The following is a 24,170-nucleotide window of genomic DNA, read 5'->3' as shown; positions in this document are numbered from 1 at the left end:
TAACTGATCTGTATCCTTTTTTAGATTTTGAGAGCTCTATAACCCAATATGTTTCTCTTTTAACTTCATTTGACAGCAACCTCAGAGCTAAATGCAATGCTTAAGTATAACTATCTTACCTCAGAATTTTGTTTTATATAAAAGAAGGGTTTTTACCAGGAGTTCAAAGACACCTGGGGGGAGGGTGCCTTGATAGATTTCAAGGTTGTTGGAAAAAGTTGTTGTTATGTGCATGGTTATGCTTTTCTATGTTTAATTTTGTGAGGAAACACCATAGTGCTCTCCATAGAGACTATACCAGTCTCAATTCCCACCAGCAGTGTGCTAGGGTACCCTTTTCTCCACATCCTTGCCAACACTTGCTGTTTAAGAATTTGTTGGCGGCAGCCATTCTGGCAGGTGTGAGGTAATATTTCATAGTCATTTTAATTTACATCTCTCTGATGATTGGAGGTGTAAATATTTTCATATGTCTCTTGAACTTTTGTATATCCTGTTTGGAGAAATGTTTATTCAGAACCTCTGCCCATTTTTAATTGGATTGTTTGTCCTCTGTTTTGTTGAGTTGTATGAGTATTCAATATATTTTGGATAGTAACCCCTTATCCAATGTATCATTGGAGAATATGTTCTCCCAGAGAGTGGATTCTCTTTTCATTTTGATGTTGGTTTCTTTTGCCATGCAGAAGCTTTCTAGTTTGATATAGTCCCGTTTATTAATTTCTTTCATTGTTTCTCTTGCCTTAGGCGATGTATCGATACAAATTCTGCTATGTGTGATGTCTGAGATTTATATGCCTACATTTTGTTCTAGAATTTTTATGTTTTCATGAGTTACATTTGAGTATTTTATTTGTTTTGAGTTTATTCTTGTGTATGGTATAATTTGGTGGTCCATTTTTTTTTTTTCCAGTAGCTGTCCAATTTTCTCATCATCATTCATTAAAGAGACTGTCTTTTCTCCATTGTATGCTCTTGCTTCCTTTGTCGAATATTAATTGTGCATAATGTCTTGAGTTGACTTCTGGGTTCTCTGCTCTGTTCTATTGATCCATATGCCTATTCTTGTGTCAGTACCCGGTTGTTTTGATTACAATGGTTTTGCAGTATAACTTCATATCTGATATTGTGATCCCTCCCACTTTGGTCTTCTTTTTCAAGATTTCGGTGGCTATTTGGGGTCTTTTATGGTTCCATATAAACTTTTGGAGTATTTGTTCTAGTTCTGTGAAATATGCCATTGGTACTTTAACAGAGATTGCAATGAATCTGTACATTTCTTAGAGTAATATGGACATTTTAATGATATTCTCTCAGTTTATGAACATGATATATGTTTCCACTTTTTTATATCTTCCTCTATTTTTTCAATGTCCTGTAGTTTTCTGAAAACAGGTCTTTTACCTCCTTGGTTAAGTTTATTCCTAGGTATCTTATTTTTTGTTGTTGTTGCAATGGTCAATGAGGTGATATTTTTTGTTTCCCTTTTTGAGTGTTCCTTATTAGTGTATACAAATGCCATCGATTTCTGGATGTTAATTTTGTACCCTGCTACTTTGTCAAATTCATTTATTAATTCTAGATTTTTTATGTAGTCTTTAGGGTTTTCTATGTACAATATCATGTCATCTGCAAATACAGATAGTTTCACTTCTTCATTTCCAATTTGAATCCCTTTTATTTTTTTCTTCTCATCTAAATGCTGTGGCTAAGACTTCCAGTATTATGTTACATAAGAGTAGGGAAAGTGGGCATCCCTGTCTTGTTCCTGTTCTTAAGGGAAATACCTTTAGTTTTTGCCCATTGAGTGTGATGTTGGCTGTAGGTTTTTCATATATGGCCTGTTATTATGTTGAGATATCATTGCTCTATTCCCATTTTGCTGAGTATTTTTATCAGAAATGGGTGCTGGATTTTGTCAAATGCGTTTTCAGAATTTATTGATACAATAATATAATTTTTATCTTTTGTTTTTGTGGTGTATCACATTTATTGATTTGTGAATATTGTACCAGCCTTGCATCCCTGGGCTGAAATGCACTTAGCCATAGTGAATAATATTTTAATATATTGCTGGAGCCTATCTGCTACTGTTTTATTGACAATTTTGGCATCTATCTTCATCAGGGATATTGGCCTGTAATTTATTTTCTTTGTAATGTTTTTAGCTGATTTTGAAATTAGGATTATGATGGCCTCATAAAAAGAGCTTGGAAGTCTTCCTTCCTCTTGAATTTTTTGGAATAGTTTGAGGAGAATGGGTGTTAGTTCTTCTTTGAATGCTCAGTAAAACTCCCCTGTGAAGCTGTCTGGAAACAGGCTTTAGTTTGCTGGAAGTTTATTGATTACAGTTTCAATGACCTCAATTGTTATTGGACTGTTCAAGTTTTCTGACTCTTCCCAGTTCAGTTTTGGGTGACTATGTGATTCTAGGAATTTGTCCATTTTGGCTAGGTTGCTCAATTGTTATTGTATAATTGTCCATAGTATTTTCTAACAATCCTTTGTATTTCTGTGGTGTCAGTTATTACTTCTCCTCTTTCATTTTTTATATTGTTTATTTGGGTCCTCTCTCTTTGTTTCTTGCTGAGTCTGGCTAAAAGTTCATCAATCTTGTTTATTTTTTCAATGAGCCAGCTCTTGGTATCACTGATCTTTTGAGTTGTTTTTTCAGTTTCTATGTCATGTATTTCCACTCTTTTATTAATTATTTCTTTCTACTTGCTCTGGGTTTTTCTTTTTGTTCACTTTCTAGTTCTTTAAGTTGTAGGGTTAGATAGTCTATTAGAAAAATGTTTTTGTTTCTTGAGGTAGGCCTGTAATGCTATGAACTTCCGTCTCAAGACTGCTTTTGCTATGTCCCATAGATTGTGTGTTGCTGTGTGTTCATTTTCATTAGTTTCCAGGAAGTTTTCACTTTTTCCTTGATCTCCTTGGTAACCCATTCATTGTTTAATAACATGCTATTTAACCTCCATGTGTTGGAATGTTTTTTAGTTTTTTTATTATAATTAATTTCAAGTTTCACACCATTGTGAACTGAGAAGATGATTGCTATGATTTCAATCTTCTCGAACTTGTGGAGACATAGTTTGTGTCCTAACATGTGGTCTGTCTGTGAGAATGTCCCATGTGCACTTGAGAAGAATGTTATTTCTGCAGTTTTGGAGTGTAATTCTCTGTAAATATCTATTAAATTCATTTGATCTAGTGCGTCATTTAGGGTCTCTCTTTCCTTGTTAATTCTTTTGTCTAGATCATCTATCCATTGATGCCAGTGGGGTGTTGAAGTGCCCTGCTATGATTGTATTGCTGTTGATTTATCCCTTTAAGTTCTCCAGAAGTTTTAAAATATATTTTATTGCTCCTATATCGGGTGCATATGTGTTTACCAAGGTAATATCCTCCTGTTATATTGATCCTTTTAATATTATGTAGCGGCCTTCTTTGTCTCTTGTTATGGCCTTCAGCCTTCCTTTTGAAGTCTATTTTATTAGATATGAGTATTGCAACCCTATCTTTTTTTATTTTTTTCATTTCCATTTGCTTGGAACATTTTTTTTTTTTTCATCTCTTCACTTTCAACCTGTGTGATTTTTTTTTTGTTGTGAGGTAAGTCTCCTGAGGACAACATATATATGAGGCATGCTTTCTTATCCATTTAGTTACTTTGTGTCTTTTGATTGGAGTATTTAATTAATTTACATTTAAGGTTATTATTGATATGTATCTTTTATTGGCATTTTTATTTATTATGCCTATGTTTCTCTCTCTATTTTGTCAGCTAATTACAGCAGTCATTTAGCATTTCCTGCAATGTTGGTTTGGTACTAATATATTACCCTAGTCTTTTTTTGTTTGTTTTTGTCTGAGAATCTCTTTATTTCATCTTCTATTTTGAATGATAACCTTTCTGGTTAGAGTAGTATTGGATTCAGATCCTTGTTTTTCTCTCTTAAACTGTACTCCTGTTTTTTTTGTTGTTTTTAAGTATACAATTTAATGGTTATTTTTAAATATTTTTTCTTTATTGATTTTAGAGAGGAAAGGAGAGAGAGAAATAGTAACATTGGTGAGAGAGAACATCGATTAGCCACTTCCTACTTGCCCCTCACTGGGGATCAGGCTCACAACCTCGGCATGTGCCCTGACCGGGATTCGAACTGGCGGCCTCTTGGTGCATGGGTTGATGCTCAACCACTGAGCCACGCTGGCCGGGCTTTAATGGTTTTTTAAAAGTATGTACATAGTTTGTACTTCTATTTTTAAACTATTTTTTGTTTGTTTGTTTGTTTTGGTTTTCTGATTGATTTTTTTTCTATCATGTCTTCTAATTTGCTGATCTGATCCTTGGCTTCCTCTAATCTGCTGTTTATTCCTTCCAATGTGTTTATTATTTCTGGTATGTCATTCTTCACTTCCACTTGGTTGTTTTACATTTCCAATTGGTTGATTTTCAATGTTTCTATATCTTTACTCATGCTGTTGAGCATCCTTATACTCATTACTCTGAACTCCACATCTGATATCTTGCTTATCTCCATTTCATTTAGCCCCTCTTCTGTATAATTCCCTTGTTCTTTTATTTGGGATTTGTTTCTTTGTTTCACCATTTTGGCTCTCTCAGCAGAATTTGGAGTCTGCTAAAATCTCCCTGTGAGTATTGATGTTCTGTAAATTGTGACTGCCTCTGCTGGGTTTGGATGAGCATGGAAGGAACCATGCTGAACACCAATGGCTAGTCTTACTTTCCTGGATCCATGGTTATACTTTTCTAGGCAGATGTTCCACAGCTCTTTCTTAGATCTTCAAAGGGGTCTATGGCCCAAGAAAATTTTTAAACTCTGTGGTTTCCAGTCCTCTCTGACTTAAATTTTCACTGTCTGCTGCATATGGGCTTTTATTATAAGTTCCCCTAAATCTTCCTTCAACATGTGAAACAGTCATTAGAAATATATCAACAATTAAATACATAACTCTAAATTTATGCTGAAAGCCATTTGAACTTTTTTTGAGAATTCAGAGGGTGCAAGATCCATCACTTTGGATTATGTACTGTTGAAGTCAAGAAAGTACAACTGTATTGGACTAACAATGTACTGATCACTGACTATATCTTGGAAGCTTTTCTATTCACTCTCTGATATCAGTCATTTACCTGACATTTGTCTCATAACTGTCAAAGAAAAGAGAGAGGGAAACCTGCATGAGCTGAACATTTTGGGTCATGACAAAATACAGGTGAAACATCTCTGGATCAAATGCAATTTTAATATTTATTTTTAATTATTTTTTTAAAGCGAGGGGAAGAGAGAGAAAAACATCGATGAAGAGAGACACATCCAGTGGTTGCCACCCACATGACCCCAACCAGGGCTGGGGACAAACTGCAACTGAGGTATGTTCCCTTAGCGGGAACTGAACCCGGGACTCTCTGGTCCGCGGGCCAACACTCCAACAGCTGAGCCAAACCAGCCAGGGCTATTTTTTATTATTTTAAGTGCATTATATATTATTCCTTTTTTTTTTAGGAATTATCTGTGCTACTGTTCCAATGAATTAACACACTTGGGAGGTAGTATATATTTCATCATATATTTATTTTAAATGTTCATTAATAGAAAGAAAACATGGGCATAAATATTTTTAAAACTCTTTAATATGCTTGTTTTTATTTTCCCTAACCCTATGGTACATAGCAACTGTTTCTGCAATAAATCCACTTGGCAAAGTGGATTTAACTGCAATAATTATTTAATTGATAAAAAAAATATTGGAATGGTCCTTCCTTGTGCTGTTTAAATCCCCTTAATTACTTCCCCTAAGTGATATTTTGCACAAATGCATACCTTTAAAATGTTAATAGGTTACTTGCACCATTACTGACAAGGTATAGTTGGAATTGAAGATATGTGATCAAAATATGCTTCTCAGACACAACAATCATACTCAAAAGGAGTTGAAGACATTTAACTGTTATTACAAGTAGCTTTGTCATACAGAAATTGAGGGTTCACCAAGAATTCATTTCCTTTTATGCAAAATGTCTTTGATTTAATAGACTGGGGTCCCCTTTCTTCTGTCCCCTCAATTTGGGTAGTAGAGAGGAAGTATTTAGTTATAAGATAGTCAGTAGGCAGAGAAAAGATAAATAATAATGGGGAAAACAATTTCCAAACATCACCTCATTTATTCTTTCCCTTTAGTATTCTCAATACAAAGTGACAATATAAGGTATCTCCAAAGACCTGAAGAATTTCCCCCAAAATTAGACAAAGAGTATGTGATACCAGGGATCCATGAAAGTCCACCTGCCACCAAATATTTTTCCACACTGAACTTTCATCTAGAGAGCACTGAATCACTCCTAGATTCCAAAAAGAGGTATGATTTGCTTTTACTTAGTTGTCATTCTTAGGAAAACAAGCCAATAGTAGGGCTAGAGGGGATGAAATAGGATTTATTTTTAGATTTGGGACTAGTGAACCAACTAAGAAGGACATACTGAGGAAAAAGACCTTGAAAATCTGATGGCAAGGCAGCATGAAGTGACTAAAACCTTGAGTTTAAGCACTGAAAGGTGTGAGAGTGTCATAGAAAGGCAGAGGAAGATCAAGGTCACATGCAACTCAGTTGGCCAAGGGCCATTCCAGGAATCAAAGATGGTGCCATCTGAAGTCACCAGTGCAAGTCACAATTCTGTAGTGAGAAGTTTTCAATAACATGCCACACTTTCAGAGCCCCCTTCATGTTGACACTCCATATTTATTTGTCAAATAGCTGAATAAATAGATCTGTGATGTAACTGGCAAGGGTGCAGGCTGTGGACAGGTTGGAGACATAGTGGAACTGAGTAGCCCATAGTGGAAGCCAACCAGCAAGCTTGACCTTATCTACACAGGTCTATACTTCAGAGAACAATCCAGCCCTATTCTCTTTACAACTGCAGTGGCACCTGTTTTAGTGGGATCCCAAAGGGCTCCTGAGAAAAGTGGTTTCCAATTAGATTGTCTTCTCTTACACCTGATTTGATAACTGGCTTTCACTGAACAAACCCTAAGTGTAAATAGAGGCATTGCAGGAAGGAAAACACTTTTATCCACAAAACAGTGAAATTCTGCAGTTGTATTGAAGCCTGCTACAAAGCAAATCCATCAAAAGTGTGAGTGCATGCCTATCCTCTGCTTCACAGTCACTCGGTATGATTATGAATATCCCTGTCATTGCATTAAAAAACACATCCTATTTCTAAATTATCCATTCTCTGATCATTCTTGAGTCTTATGAATACCAATTTAAGTATTTAAAAGAACAATTGTGTTTCTTTGGATTAACATCTCTACTCCCTTGATTATTTTTGGTAAAGCTCACAGTTTGTAGTCTCCGTTTAGTCTTGTTGACAGAAATGCTTTAATATCTGAGCTATCGAAAATATTTATAATGGAGCAAAGGAAGCTACTTTAAAACCCAGGTCACTATTTTAATCATTTTCATTCCATTCTGAAAAACGAGTGTATGCTTAGAGTATTTGGCATGAAGATTCAAACAAAGGGAGTGTATGAAACATAAAAAGGGACATGCCAGTGTGCATGCAATTTATTTTTCCAAGATGAGGCTCCTAGGAGTAAAAACTAATGCAGTTCCCTGGAAAGTACCCTGGGTGATCAAAGCAAACCTATTTAGCCTCTTTATAAATAAGCCTCTGCTTCCTCCTAGATACAACTGAGAGAGCCAATCCTACCATACCTACCTGCTGTGCAAACAAAGACCTGAGAAAAGTTTTTAATTTCTAAAAGAGAATAATATGTTATCAACAACAATGATTATAATATTATTTTATTAAAAAAAGGTATTGTGTGCAGTAAAATTATAAACTCTGATGGCTATGTACATAACAATTTTTATTGAGGTAATAGAATATACAGTATAGCTATGTAAAGAATTGCCAATTTTTTTTTCAGTTTTAGGTTTTTTTGTTTTTTGTTTTTTTAAATTGCCAATTTTGGAGTTTTGCCTCAAACTGAAAACCCCTTTAAGTATGGTGGATAATTAGCCCATAAAAAGTTGAAACCCCAGCCGGGTGGCTCAGTTGGTTGGAGCATCATTCCATATACTAAAAGGTTGTTGGTTCAATTCACATTCAGGGTATGCACCTAGCTTGCAGGTTTGATCCCTGGTTGGGGAGTTTACAGGAGGCAACTGATTAATATTTCTCTCTCACATTGATGTCTCTCTCTCTATAAAATCAATTAAAAACATATCCTTACGTGAGGATTAAATATATATATATATATAAAGTTCTAGATATCTTGGGGACAATAATTACAACTTAAGTCCTTTGCCTGGAGATGTATATCCAGTACGACTTTATTACCTACTTGTGATTTAAACATTCATTTGTTAAACCAGGTTTTTTTTGCAACTATCTCAACTGTATCCCATTCATTTATATGGCCAGCTCTCCTACTTTACTTTTTTTCATTTTTCTCTTGCTTTTCAGCCAACAGGGAAATTGTTGGGGGAAGTTCATCTAATGACCACTAGAGGGCAGGTTGTCCACATTTTTCTGTAGCACTTAAATTTTTTTTCCCTACTTAATCTCTAAAATTGAGGATTTGCTATCTGCTAACCACTGGTTGCTGGGGAGGAATCACAGCACACTTCTAGGGATACACCATTGGGAATGGCAGAGGGAGCCAAAAGTTAAGTATGCTCATACTGGGTGACCAAGTTATATGCACACTAAGTGCATGACCCATCACAGAAAGGTGCAACAAAAGCAGTTATTGATGTTCATCAAGCCCTTAGTAAAGAACAGCAAGAAAGCACTGGGCTAGGTGCTTTGTATGTATTTTTCTCACTTAATTATTATGTCAACTCTGGTAGGTAGGAACTCTTGTTATTCCTCTTATACTAAAGAGAAAAAATAAAGCTCAGAGAGTTTAAGTGATGTGCTCCAGGTCATTCAGATTGTGGTGGCAGAGTTCAGACCACAACCCAGGTAAGACAGAATGCAGAACCTATGTTCTTAATTAATATATGTTCCATATACTGTCTCCTACTATCCTCATTCCAGCTCATGAGCCATTAAAATACTAAAATTTGCTTGGTATTATCTAAATTATATGTATTCCAGAGAGCACATGTCTGTCCAGCAGAGTAGACCTTTCCAGCTGAGTGATATTGTACCCCAAACAATAACCATTTTGGGAATAACAACCATCAAATAATGTATGTCAGTTACTTATCTATGAACTACATACAGTATTTATGGAGTAATTAATTATTAATAATTTTGTACTAGTTTTAACCTATGAAGATCAGATGTAAACCTTGGATACATTTTATCTGACCTGTCTTGATTTATTTAAAATTAAATATCTAGGATGATCACCCAATCTGTAAAATCTGTAGAAATAGCATTATGTACTTACCTTAATATTTGCATTTATGTATTATACTAATTGAATAAAAAGTTATTCTCCTTGTTCTTAATATTTAAATGCGGGAGTTGAATGCTTTCTGCTTCTCTCTCAGTTCTCCCTCAAACACACTTAATGACAAGTTTCTTTTTATTTATACCCATCATGGTAAAGACTGCCTGCCTCAAGTGGGCAGGCCCCAAACACAAGAAGTCAAATTCTCCAAGAAGTGAGTGGCCTTTAACCCTGCTGTCAGACCCCTGCCTCTTTGCCCCCAGCTTGCAAATATGGACAGAGATGTTCCATCATTTTAAAAAATAAAGTTCTGTCGTTGAAAAAAATTGGATTTTTAAAATTTCATCTGTGCATCAGTATCCATCAATAGAGATAATATCCCTCACTTCAGCTCTATAAATACAATGAATAATTATTGCTTCAGGTTTTAAAAAGTATTTCTATGAATTTTACATATTGGATTATATGCTTTGCTTTCACACTTTTACCCCCTACTATTCATCAATGGGAAAGCTCTGCCTAAATGAAGTCCTTCATCTCATTTCAACCTAGTTATTAAGCTTAATAATCGGCTGGCAACCATATTCACTTCCCTTTCATTATAGGATCTGTGCTATGCTTTGTCAAGTTCATGCCTTTGATTTTTATCCGACAAATGAGCCTCAGTTACGTTGCAGAGGTGAAACCATGTAAGGCATTAAAACTAAATCCTCTACTCCTGATTACCTGAGGCCTGATAAGCCTACTTGGGAATTAACCACTAGCCAGAAGCTCTTCTCAGATACACTGACATTAGTTCCAAGGCTGCAGCAGCAACTGTACCTGTGGGAGACAGGATATCAGTACTGCCTGCCAACCTCTCTAGCAGGCTTTCTACTGCTCCCACAAATCGAGGATGCTTGGCAATGAGTTTATCTCCCCTGCCAAATCTCTGCCTCCCAGGTGCATAGTCATCCAAGCTAACAATTTTAGAAGTCACCCCTGAATTTTATCTTTCCCTTCTTACTGCCTTCCCCCTGCTCCTCCCAGTAAACATTAAAACTTGTAATTTCTAAAAAGTCAAATTCCTTCTCTTCTCTCTATTCTCGTAGATATGAAAGCCCAGACCCTTTTCATATCTTGCTTGGGCTATTGCAATACCCTCTAAATGATCTTCCAACCTTTCCATTCCAATTTGTTCTTCAAACTGCTACCAAAGTGATCTCCCCAAAGTATATGATAAGGTTCTTTTACTGTAAAAAACCTGCAGTGGCCTCTGATATACAAACCTAGCTCACCTGGCTCACCTGAAAGGACAGACCATCTGTTTTTTCTGTCCCCCAGCCACAACTCTTCACATATCCTACACTTCAGTCAAGACTCACCATTCCCTGAAAATGCCATTCACTTCTCTCCCCTTGATAATCTGGTTCCTCCCACTAGAAAGCCCTTTGCCTCTGCGTCTATCTATTGAGATCCTATTCATCCTCTAAAACCCAGCTTCAAATGCCACTTCTTCTGTTAAACTTACTTCACTGCCCCAAGTGATTTGTTTCCCCTGTTGTGCCTCCATATATTTGTCTACACAGCTCCTTCACAGTTACATGGGTATCTCCTTTTACTATGCATTGCTAGGATAAGACCCACTACATTGCACATAATAGGTCCTAATTAAATCTTTATGGAATGAAATAATGTATTTGTTTTCTACATTCACTAATAATCAAGTTGTTTATATTTGTCAAACACCTTAAAATTTCTCCTCCTACTGCTACTCAGCAGATCAGTGGTATGGCAAAACTCTGACAGGAATGTCAGAGGATAGGCCCCAATGCACAAAATGTGTTCACCATAACAAATGACTGCCACCTTTCCATTACCTAGCATCACTAAACACAAAAATAACAAAATGAACTCTGCTGCATCCCTGCTCCAGAACTCTGGATTCCATGGGAAGTCAGTCAAAATCACTGAGTCTACCACCCAAGCCTTTCCAAATCAGTCTCTATCATATTAAAATGGCTTCCAACCACTCTCCAAGAGCAAAACCCTGTTCTTGACAGGCTGACCTCCTACCCTAGTCTGCTTTGTTAAAAAGCAGTTATGCTGTGGGATCTTGTCCACTCAGTACTTTCCAGTCTCTACCCTTATTCCATTTCTCACAACTTCCACACCAAATCTTAGCACTGAGCTTACTTTACCTATATGTCAATTTAGGAGTGGCATCCTAGTTTTTCTATCATATTGACTGGCACATTAATGATGGTTACAAATTTCTTTTCTTTTTTTTTTTTTCTTTTTTTCATCTCTCCTCAAGTACCTCCTGGGCCAGACACTTAGTGGGTCTTACTGAATATAGGTTTATATATTCTCATCCCATGAGATCTAACACAATTAAGTGCTAGTGGAGTGAACTGCTTTGGTTAAGTAATTTTCACATTAGCTGGAGGTTAACCTTTGGATTGTTGAAAATCTTTTCTAAATGTCCAAATCTACATTTCCGCCTTAGTTAGTAGAGAATTGTGATAAGAATGAAATGTTTCTGGATTAAGGAAGATTTGTCAGGCCCTCATGATCATCAACCTAGACCCCAATGCCAAGGCAATATAAGAAGAGGGTGTGGGAATAGAACTAGATGTAGATCAGAAATTCTGGGTTCTCATTCCACCCTTACCTTCTTAAGAAGATATATAACTTTGGGAAAATCAGTTTCTACTCCCAAAAGTAGTGGAGGCATTAAACTAAACACACTCTAACCCAGCACCATGAAAACTGATTATTCAATGGTTAGTGAGGTCTTTGCTATATTGGAAAATCTCCCCCAGCAATCTTTGTTTTTTTTTTTTTTTTTTTTTTCATTAATTTCAAAATTACAAAGAAATAAAAAGAACAATATTACAAACTCTTATGATTTTAACATTCAATTTAATAATGTTAACTTATTTTCTGATTTGCTTACAGTACTTTTGTTTTATTAAAGAAATAAATCATCACAGTTACAGTTAGTGTCCTGTTTACCTTATACAGTCCCATTCTCACCTCAAACCCCTGTCTGGATGCAACCACTATTTCTTCCAACTTTTAGACTTGCATACAGAAGTAGGTACTGGGAAGAAAAATGATTGTAGTGATTAAAAGTCTGCTTTACAGTGGGGAGTATAAAAGTGAATAAATGCCAATTTACTGAATGCTCCTGTGAGATGGGTTCCAGTCAACTGAGGTCTAAGAGAGTGTCCTTTCAGGCATGCACACACCCCAAACACAAATACCCTGCACCTCTCACACACACAGCCCTAGGGTGGGGGGGCAACCTCAGAGTCTACAGGTATTTTCTGCTCAAAGTTAGTTCTTTCCATGTTGTGTGCTGCCACACAGATTTCAGGATGAGACCTCTGCTACTGTAAAAGTTCTTCTTTGTTATAGGGATAATTCTGATTAACAGCAGAGACAAAATTATCACTCATCAAATAGCAAGGCTCTTAAAGTGATAAGCCTGGGGCAGGGCCCACATCTTCTACTCTGCACTTGGCTGCCCTTATTTCAAGTCAAATTCTGGATCAACTAGGATATATATACTACAAAGTAAGTGCAGATTAGAGCTTAGTCTTTTTCTTTTGATACCTTATTTCCCTCTTTATTTGCAATATTAGCATACCATTCAGCTGCCTATATATAGGCATATAGTTGCCTATATTTTCTTCTAGAATTTTTATGAATTCACGAGTTACATTTAAGTCTTTTGTCCATTTTGAGTTTATTCTCAAGAATGGAGTAAGTTGGTGTTCAAGCTTCATTTTTTTTGCAGGTAGCTGTCCAATTTTTCCAACACCATTTATTGAAGATACTGTCTTGACTCCACTGTAGGCTCTTGCCACCTTTATCAAATATTAATTGAGCATATTGCCCTGGGTCCATTTCTGGGTTCTCTATTCTGTTCCATTGATCTATATGCCTGTTCTTGTGCCAGTACTGGCTGTTTTGATTACAGTGCCTTTGTAGTATAACCTGAAATCTGATAATGTGATCCCCCCAACTCTGTTCTTCTTTTCAAGATTGCTGTGGCTATTCGAGGTCTTTTTTGGTTCTATATAATCTTTTGGAGTGTTTGTTCTAGTTCTGTAAAGTATGTCATTGGTATTTTGATAGGGATTGTGTTAAATCTATAGAATACTTTGGGTAGTATGGACATTTTAATGATGTTAATTCTTCCAATCCATGAACAAGGTATATGCTTCCACTTTTTTTATCTTCCTCTATTTCTTTTCTCAAAGTCCCATCGTTTTCTGCAAATAGGCCCTTTACTTCTTTGGTTAAGTTTATTCCTAGGTATCTTAATTTTTTTGCCGTGATGGTAAATGAGATTGTTTTTTTTTTTTTTTAATTTCTCTTTCTGTGAGTTTATCATTGGTGTATATGAATGCTGTCAATTTATTGACGTTAATTTTTTATCCTGCTACTTTGCCAAATTCATTTAGTAAGTCTGGTAGATTTTCCAAGGAGTCTCTGGGGTTTTCTATGTACAATATCATCACATCTGCAAATAATGACAGTTTCACTTCCTCCTTTCCAATTTGGATCCCCTTTGTTTTTTCTTCATGTTTAATTGCTGTGGCTAAGACTTTCAGTACTATGTTAAATCAGAGTGGTGAAAGTGGACATCCCTGTCTTGTTCCTGTTCTTAAGGGAAATGCTTTTAGTTTTTGCCCTTTTAATATGATGTTGGCTGTAGGTTTTTCATATATGGCCTTTATTATGTTGAGATATGATTCCTCTATTCCCACATTGCTGAGCATTTTTATCAGAAATGGGTGCTGGATTTTGTCGAATGCTTTTTCAGAATTTATTGATGTGATTGTATGGTTTTTAATCTTTTGTTTATAGGGTATATCACATTTATTGATTTGCGAAAATTGTACTATCCTTGCATGCCTGGGATGAAACCCACTTGGTCATGATGAATAATTTTTTTGATGTATTGCTGGATCCAATTTGCTAATATTTTGTTAAGGATTTTGGCATCAGTGTTCATCAGGGATATTGGCCTGTAGTTTTCTTTTTTGTAGTATCTCTGTTTGGTTTTGGAATTAGAATTATTCTGGCCTCATAAAATGAGTTTGGAAGTGTTCCTTCTTCTTCAATTTTTTGGAATAGTTTGAGGAGAATGGGTATTAGATCTTTTTTGAGGTGTTTGGTAAAACTCCCCCATAAAGCCATCCGGGCCTGGGATTTTGTTTGCTGGGAGTTTCTTGATCACATCTTCAATTTCCTTAGTTGTTATTGGTGTGTTCAATTTTTTTTTTTTTCTCTTCCTGGTTCAGCTTTGGGAGGCTGTGTATTTCTAGAAAGTTTTCCATTTTTTCTCGACTGTCCAACTTGTTGGCGTATAAGTGTTCATAATATGTTTTGATGATCCTTTGTATTTCTGTGGTGTCAGTTGTTACTTCTCATCTTTCATTTCTGATTTTGTTTATTTGGTTTCTTTCTTTTTGTTTCTTTGTGAGTCTGGCTATAGGTCCATGATCTTGTTTATCTTTTCAAAGAACCAGCTTTTTGTTTTATTGACTTTTGAATTTTGTTTTTTTTTTTTTTTAGTTTCTATGTCATTTATTTTTGTTCTGACCTTTGCTATTTTCCTTCCTTTGACTAGGTCTGGGTTTTTCTTTTTAAATATCATAAATTTAAATAAACTTTAATTATATAAACTTATAACTACCCTAAAAAGAGAGGGTAAACCCAGATAAGTTTGAGAACTGCTGTGTTAGTTGGTAAATATTTGTCAACAAAAATTGGTACATGCAGAGCTTCTTCTAGGCTCCAGGCATTTGCAATGGTTATGCCCTATGACTAGTATATGTCCCTTTATGGCTCACTGTCTGGCAATCTTCTTCACTTATGTGTTCAAATAAGTTGGGGGTGAAAGGAATTAACTGTTCTCAGGACTTATGGAACAAAGAGATGGGTGGCTTGACAACCTCTGTGGGCTCACCTCATCTCTAGACACAATGCCAGACTCTGAATACTCTCCTTCCTTCCCCCATCCCATGAGCACACAGAACTCCATTCACTGGAAATGTGCACATGGTCTGCACCATGAACCCCAACCTCATCCAGGTTGGTGTGGAAGAGGGACTGTAATGGAAGAGGGAATCAGTTTTTCCTCTGTTGCCCTAGTGGAAGCTCCCTATGCCCCATCACAGTGACCGCCCATGACCCCTTGTGGTTATAGGAGACATGGGGCACCTGGGAGTTCCGGTCAGCCTGCATGGCCTGGAGGAGGACATTTTCAAACCACTGATGCAATAGAGCACCATTCCTCAGAGACCACTGTAAGGTAATGCATTCAGGAAGTGCCAGTAGAGTGGTGCTGTGGGCTGAGGGGTTATTGGCTTGGCCTCTGAAAATGTTGTGGGGCTTGATTGATGGGAGGTAGTGGGTGTCTGTGAGGTTCAGCACAGGGAGGCTAGGTACATGTAGCACAGACATGGCAAAGACTGGTGTTCATGGGGGCAACACTCACTGTGGAGTTTTCCCGGCCTTCACTACCAGGGAAACGGCCCTGTTCAGAGTACTTCCTGGATATAACCTGCATTTGTGTATTAGCACCATAGTCAGTTTCACTGTCCAGGATGTTGGCCTCCTCAACTTTACCCTCTCAAAAATGAATATGTTTACAGGAGAATCTATAGTATTAATATGTGAACTTAGGTTAACATTAGAGGATTCATATATGTCACTGTGTCCTGGTACTGATTGTCCATCCCCACAGTAACAGAGGCATAATTATAGTATATCCATAACAATGTTATTTGTAGTTATATTAATATTATGTAATATTAGGTAACCAGGCAAAACCAACAGGAAGGCTAGTACCATGAATTACCTTTTGTTAATTAGGGATAATTGTGCAGCCATTGTTATTATTGATGTTTATACTCATATTATTACTTATATTATTTAATTAGTCTACCTTTACAATATCCATTATTATCATTGTCATAATAAAATGAATATATCATTATTTATTTAATATAATAAATACCAAAATTGTATTATTACCTAATAATATGTACAACATAATTATTTATTACAAATGTTATAGTAAGTGCAACACAATTTTAATAATTTACTAATAAATATAATTAATTATAAATAAATTCTATACTGTTAAGCAATCCTAGTGTTTGGCAGGCTCCAAAACCCACTGAGATAGCCACAATGGTGAAACAAAGAAACAAATTCCAAATGAAAGAACAAGAGAAATCTACCAAAGATCAGATAAATGAGGTGCAGTTAAGCAAGTTAACAGCGCTAGAATTCAGAGCCATGATCTTAAGGAAGCTCAACAGCATGTGTAAGCACATCACACCATGAGTAAAGATATAGAAACATTGAAAATCAACCAATTGGACATTAAAAACCACCAAAAAGAAATGAAGAATGACATAGCAGAAATGAAGAACACATTGAAAAAACTAAAGAGTAGAGTAGAGGAAGCTGAGGACCGGATCAGTGCATTAGAGACAGGGTAGAAAAAAAATCAACCAATAAGAAAAATAAAAGAAAAAAAATTAAAAAACAGGAAGACAGCATAAGAGAATTGTGGGACAACTGGAAACGTAATAATATTCACATATAGGAGGAAAATAGGCAAGGATTAGAGAATATATTTGAAGAAATAGTGACAGAAAGCTTCCCTAATTTGGTGAAGGAAGGAGGTATTCAAGTTCAAGAAGCACAGAGAGTGCCAAGTAAGAAGAACCCAAACAGGACCACACCAACACACATTGTAATTAAAATGCCAAAAATTAAAGACAAAGAGAGAAACCTAAAGGCAGCAAGAGATAACCGACAGGTAACCTACAAAGGAACCCCCATAAGGCTCTCAGCTAACTTCTCAACAGAAACAGTACAGGCCAGAAGGGAATAGCATGAGGTAATCAAGGTCATAAAAAACAAGGATTTGAATCCAAGACGACTCTACCCAGCAAGGCCATCATTCAAAATAGAAGGTCAAATAAGAGCTTTCCAGACAAAAAAAAAAAAAAAAAAGAAAGGCTAAGGGAATACATTAGCACCAAACTAGCCATGCAAGAAATGTTAAAGTGACTGCTCTAATTCGTAGAAGAAATAGAAAGAAAAATGTAACCACACTAAACAAAAAATGGCAATAAATATGAACATATCAATAATCACCTTAAATGTAAATGAATTTAATGCTCCAATAAAAAGACACAGAGTAGCTGACAGGATAAGAAAGCATAATTCATCTATAAGTTGTTTACAAGAGACCCACCTCACAACAAAAGACTCACATAGGTTGAAAGTAAAGGGATGGAAAAAAATCTTCCCAGCAAATGGACAGGAAAAAAAAAAAAAGCTGAGGTAGCAATACTCATATCTGATAAAGTAGATTTCCAAATGAAGGCCATAACTAGAGACAAAGAAGGCCACTACATAATATTAAAAGGATCTATCCAACAGGAAGATATAACCTTGATAAATATATATGCACCCAAAATAGGAGCAGCAAAATATATTAAAAATCTTCTGGAGGACTTCAAAGGAGAAATCAACAGCAATACAATCATAGCACTAAATTTCAACACCCTACTGACATCACTAGATAGATCCTCTAGACAAAATATTAGCAAGAAAACAGAGACTCTAAATGAAGCTAGACCAAATGGGTTTATTAGATATCTAGAGAGAATTACACCCCAAAATTAGAAAATTCACATTCCTCAAGTGCACATGAAACATTCTCAAAGATAGACCACATGGTAGGACACAAACTACGTCTCTACAAGTTCAAGAAGACTGAAATCATATCAAGCATCTTCTCATATCACAATGGCATGAAACTAGAAATCAATTACAACAAGAACATGCAAAAACATTGGAACACATGGTGGCTAAATAGCATGTTATTAAACAATGAATGGGTTACTGAAGATATCAAGGAAGAAATTAAAAATTTCCCGAAAACCAATGAAAATGAAGACACAACAACACAAAATCTATGGGATGCAGCAAAAGCAGTTCTGAGAGGGAAGTTCATAGCACTACTGGCTTACCTCAAGAAACAAGAATAATTTTGAACAGACTATCTAACCTCACAACTTAAAGAACTAGAAAGCAAACAAAAAGAAAACCCCAGAGTATGTAAAAGGAGGGAAATAGTAAAGATCAGAGCAGAAATAAATGACACAGAGACCAAAAAAAAAAAAAAAAAAAAAAAAAAAAAAAAAAAACAATTTAAAGGATCAATGAAACAAACAGCTGGTTTTTCAAAAAGATAAAGAAGATTGATGGACCTTAGCTAGATATACCAAGAAACAAAGACAGAGAACCCAATTACATAAAATCATAAATGAAAGAGGAGAAGTAACAACTGACACCACAGAAATACAATGGAGCCTTAACAAATACTATGAACAATTATGTGGCAACAAATTCGACATACTAAGAGAAATGGACGAATTTCTAGAAACACATGGTCTCCCAAAACTGGACCAGGAAGAGATAGAACAAATGAACAGACCAATAACAACTAAGGAAATTGAAGAGATAATCAAGACTCCCCCAGCAAGCAAAAGCCCAGGCCCGGATGGCTTGACTGGGGAGTTTTACCGAACATTCAAAGAAGAACTAACACCCATTCTCCTCAAATTATTACACAAATGTTAAGAAGAAGGAAGACTTCCAAACTTATTTTACAAGACCAGCATAATTCTAATTCCAAAACCAGATAAAGACACTACAATGAAAAAAAACAAAAAAACAACAACAACAAAAAAAAACAAACTACAGGCCAATATCCCTGATGAACACAGATGCCAAAATTCTTAACAAAATATCAAATCAAATCCAGCAATACATGAAAAAAATTATTCACCATGACCAAGTGAGATTCATCTCAGGGATGCAAGGCTGGTACAAAATTTGCAAATCAATAATTGTGATACACCACATAAACAAAAGGAAAGATAAAAATCACATGATCATATCAATAGATGTGGAAAAAACATTCAACAAAATCCAGTACCCATTTCTGATAAAACGCTCAGCAATCTGGGAATAAATGGATCATATCTCGATATAATAAGGGCCATATATGAAAGACCTACAGCCAACATCATACTCAATGGGCAAAAGCTAAAAGCATTTCCCTTAAGAACAAGAATAAGACAAGGATGCCCATTTTTGTCACTCTTATTCAACATAGTACTGGAAGTCTTAGCCACAGCCATCAGACAGGAAGAAAAAATAAAAGGGATCCAAATTGAAAAGAAGGAAGTGAAACTGTCATTATTTGCAGATGACATGATATTATACATAGAAAACCCTAAAGACTCCATGAAAAATCTACTAGACTTAAATAAATTTTCCAAAGTAGCAGGAAACAAAATTAACATCAGGAAATTGATGGCATTCTTATACATTAATGATGAACTCACAGAAAGAGAAACTGAAAAACAATCCCATTTATCATCGCAGAAAAAATATTAAGATACCTAGGAATAAACTTAACCAAAAAAGTAAAGGACTTATTTGAAGAAAACTACAGAGCATTGGAAAAAGTAATAGAGGAAGATATAAAAAAGTAGGAGCACATACCTTGTTCAAGGATTGGAAGAATTAACATCATTAAAATGTCCATATTACCCAAAGCAATCTATAGATTCAATGCAATCCCCATAAAAATACAAACAACATACTTCACAGAACTAAAACAAATACTTCAAAAGTTCATATGGAACAAAAAAGACCCTGAATAGCCACAGCAATCTTGAAAAAGAAGACAAAGTAGGTGGGATTACTATACTGGCTATGAGGTTATACTACAAACCTACAAAACAGCCTGGTAATGGCACAAGAACAGGCATATAGACCAGTGGAACAGAACGGAGAACCCAGAAATGGACCCAAGACATTATGATCAATTACTATTTGACAAAGAAGGCAAGAGCATATAATGGAGTAAAGAGAGCCTCTTTAACAAATGTTGTTGGGAAAATTGGACAGCTACATGCAATAAAATGAAACTAGACCATCAACTTACACCATACACAAGAATAAACTCAAAATGGATAAAAGACTTAAATGTGACCCATGGATCCATAAAAATCCTGGAATAAAATGTAGGCAACAAAATTTGGACATCATATGCAGCAAAATGTTCACTGATACATCACCTAAGGCAACAGAAAGGACAAAATGAACACATGGGACTACATCAAACTCAAAAGCTTCTGCACAGAAAAATATACAATCATCAAAATGGAAAGGTAACCCACTGTATGGGAGAGGATAATTGCCAATGATATATCTGATAAGGGATTAATTTCCAAAATATTTAGAGTACTCATACAACTCAACAAAAGGAAGACAACCCAATTAAAAAATGGGCAGAGGACCTAAATAGACACCTCTCCAAACGGGACATACAAATGGCCAAGAGCCATATGAAGAAATGCTCAACATCACTAATGATCAGAGAGATGCAAATTAAAGCAACAATGAGGTATCATCTCTCACCAGTCAGAATGGCTGCCATGAATAAATCATCAAACAACAAGTGTTGGCGAGGGTGTGGAGAAAAGGGGACTCTAGTACACTGCTGGTGGGAATGCAGACTGGTGCAGCCAGTTTGGAAAACAATATGGTGTTACCTCAAAAATTAATAATTGAATTGCCATTTTACCCAATTTTACCACTTCTAGAAATATACCCTAAGAACCCTGAAACAGTAATCAGAACGAATATATGTACCCCTATGTTCATAGCAGCACTAATTACAATAGCTAAGATCTGGAAACAGTCCAAATATCTATCAGTGGAAAAATGGGTAAGAAAGTAGTGGTACACATACACATTGGAGTACTATGCAGCTGTAAGAAAGAAAGATCTCTTATCCTTTGACATGACTTGGAGGGACCTGGAAAGTATTATCCTCAGCAAAACAATCCAAGCAGAGAAAGACAAATATCACATGAACTCATTTATTTGTGGAATATAATGAACATAACAATCTGAGCAATTGGATAGACCTAGAGACATGGAAGTGGGGTACAGACTGACTACACTAAGAAGAGGGGTGGTGGGGAGGGAAGAGATAAATCATAGAACTTATATGCATGTGCGCATAACCGATGGACATGGACAACAAAACCGGGTATGTGGTGGTAGGGGGGATGGGGAGGAGGGTGTCAATGGGGAAAAAGGAGAAACATCTGTAACAAAAGTAAATTAATTAAAAAAAAAGAAACAGAACTACAAATACACCACCCCAACATTAGTGCTACACACTAGTGGATGGCTGGATGAAAGATCACTAGAGTGTCAAACAGTGTGCATAGTTTAACTGGGCATGCCTACTCAGTCTAGGCCATAGTTTCCTGTTAATGAACCTTCATCTACCAATGACCCTATACATTTTGCAGAGCCTTTGAGAATATCACAGCTCAGACTGCCAGAGTTAGGGTCATTGAGGCAAAGAGCCCCAGACTCAGTGTCCCCTTCTCCACAAGACTATGGAGGTCAGGCCAACCCCTTCCCATCCTTCAACACTCCTAGAAAACCAGAATCAGGTGCCAGAGACCCCATTTTTCTGCTGGCCTCTGCTTTGCTTTAGGATCTGTCCCAAACCACTCCTGAGCAAACTTGTACTTGTTACCCACCATCATTCTAGGCCATTCAATGTGTCCCAGACACAGGTGAGTCTGGGCACCAGATATGTCCCTGCCATGTAGGTCTCACCATGAAGTTCCAGAAGGGCAAGTACTACCCTCATTTAGGTAGCTGTGTGGGGACAAGACTCTATACACTCTTTTTAGGAAACATGGAAAATGGGGGATCTTAAGTCGCAGAACCCAAAGGCCCCTCCTGACCCATTTCTCCCTCCTTCTTCCTTCTCCTCCAGTCATTGTAGTTCAATTTTTGGAGCCCACCAACATCAGCCGATCATAAATTATTAAGATGTCACCACTGTCAGGGTATGTTTATCATCTTTCCCTCACACACATACTATATCCCCAACCAAAACATGAGCTTCTGGACCCTACTTTGGCTGAGGGTGTGGGATGGGTCTTTGGAGCTTGATACTTGTAGTCAAATACTAAGTCTCTGCACCCAACCCAAAGACACTCTTGTAGTTGACAGAAATCCTACAGTGAGACCCCCCGCCAGGATACCCCAACCTCATCCCCAGAACCTGTGAATATGAAATATTATTTCTGTGTTACTGGTAAGTTTATGTGACTCAGGTGACCATGAAATTGGGAGATTATTCAAGTGAACCTGACCTAATAATCACATGGCGACTGCAAAGCAGAAAGCTTTCACCAGCTGCAGAAGAAAGGGAAGTCACAGAAAGTTGAAGAGTGTAAACTACATAATGCAGGATTGCTGGCTTTGAAGATGGAAAGGAGGACTTGAGGAGGGACACAAGCATCCTTGAGACACAGAGCAACTCCTGGCCCCTGTCCACACCCTGAATGAGCACAGAAGGGGATTCTTCCTCAGAGCCTCCATCCAAGGGTCCAGCCCATCTGACACTTGACTTTGGCCTTGTGAGACCCTAAACAGAAAATTCAGCTAAGCCCACCTGGACTTCTGATCAATCAAACATTGATCTAATAAATGAGTGTTATAAGCTCCTAAATTTGTGGTAATTTGTAATGCAGCAATAGAAAAAACTAATATAACTTCTCTTTTATCTGGTATTCTCACTTTTAGTTTGTGTCTATAACTGAGAGGTTCACATTTATGTCAGAGATTGCAATTTCTTTATCAACAATAACATATTTTTCATATCAATTGCTTTATTATGTAGTGAAATTTCTTAATCTCTTTGAAGTTTCAAGGATATTATTATTTTTTAAACTCATCTTTACTATTGAATGTATTACAGATGTTTCTCCCCTTTTTCCCCATTGACCCATGTTTTGAATTTGGTATCTGTAACATTTTGCTTATAATATTAACACTTTAAAAATATAATAAAATAGCCCTATACAATATATATAAATGTGATTTTTTTTCAAGTATACTTTTATTTTATAAAACAAAAACTCATGGACACAGACAACAACATGGTGATTACTGGGGGGAAGTGGGTGGGAGAAGGTAGAAGAGGGTAGAGGGGAGATAAATGGTGATAGAGGGAGACTTGACTTGAGATGGTGAGCACAAAATACAATGTACAGATTAGGTATTTTAAAAGTATACACCTGAAATGTATATAATTTTATTAACCAAGGTCACCCTAATATAACTTTGTAATCCCTACTCCCTTTTCCCCCTTCATACATCATCAGGGCCCTGAGGAGTTCTCACACATCACTTGTCTCCTTGTCCCCAGCCTCTTGCCCTTTCTGCCTTTACCCTGCTCAAACTCTTTGTCCTTAGGCGTTCTACACATGCATTTTACCCACTGAGTTTCCCCAGCGGTCCTCCCAGGACTGACAAACAATTTATTCTCTCCTTATTTCAAGGTATCTTGGCCTTCTGGTGCTGATGGTTGGCACAGCACTAGATATCCTTGTCCAGAGGCACATTATGCTGACTCTCTTGGCATTGTCTCTGCCCCTTTTCAAGGTCTTTGAGGATTGGGAGTTTGCAATTCTCAAAAATGCAATATGTTGTACTTCTGTTCAAGCTTAGCTGAGACAAGATCTCTTATAAAGGATGTGACAGTTCTGTGAATGTGCCCTCCCCAGGTGTTCTTACTGACTCAGGGTCTGTTCCCTGTGA

General features: G+C 36.6%; 1 protein-coding gene across 1 annotated transcript in view; it reads right to left on the bottom strand.

Annotated features, from left to right (window-relative positions):
• The window catches only part of IL1RAPL2 (interleukin 1 receptor accessory protein like 2), a 1,440,342-nt gene that overhangs the window by 804,684 nt on the left and 611,488 nt on the right, over positions 1 to 24,170 (bottom strand). The window lies entirely within an intron of this gene.

This window comes from Molossus molossus, unplaced genomic scaffold (assembly GCF_014108415.1).
Source record: "Molossus molossus isolate mMolMol1 unplaced genomic scaffold, mMolMol1.p scaffold_m16_p_2, whole genome shotgun sequence".
NCBI classification, from domain to species: Eukaryota; Metazoa; Chordata; class Mammalia; order Chiroptera; family Molossidae; genus Molossus; species Molossus molossus.
This window is presented reverse-complemented; position numbering and strand designations above follow the sequence as displayed.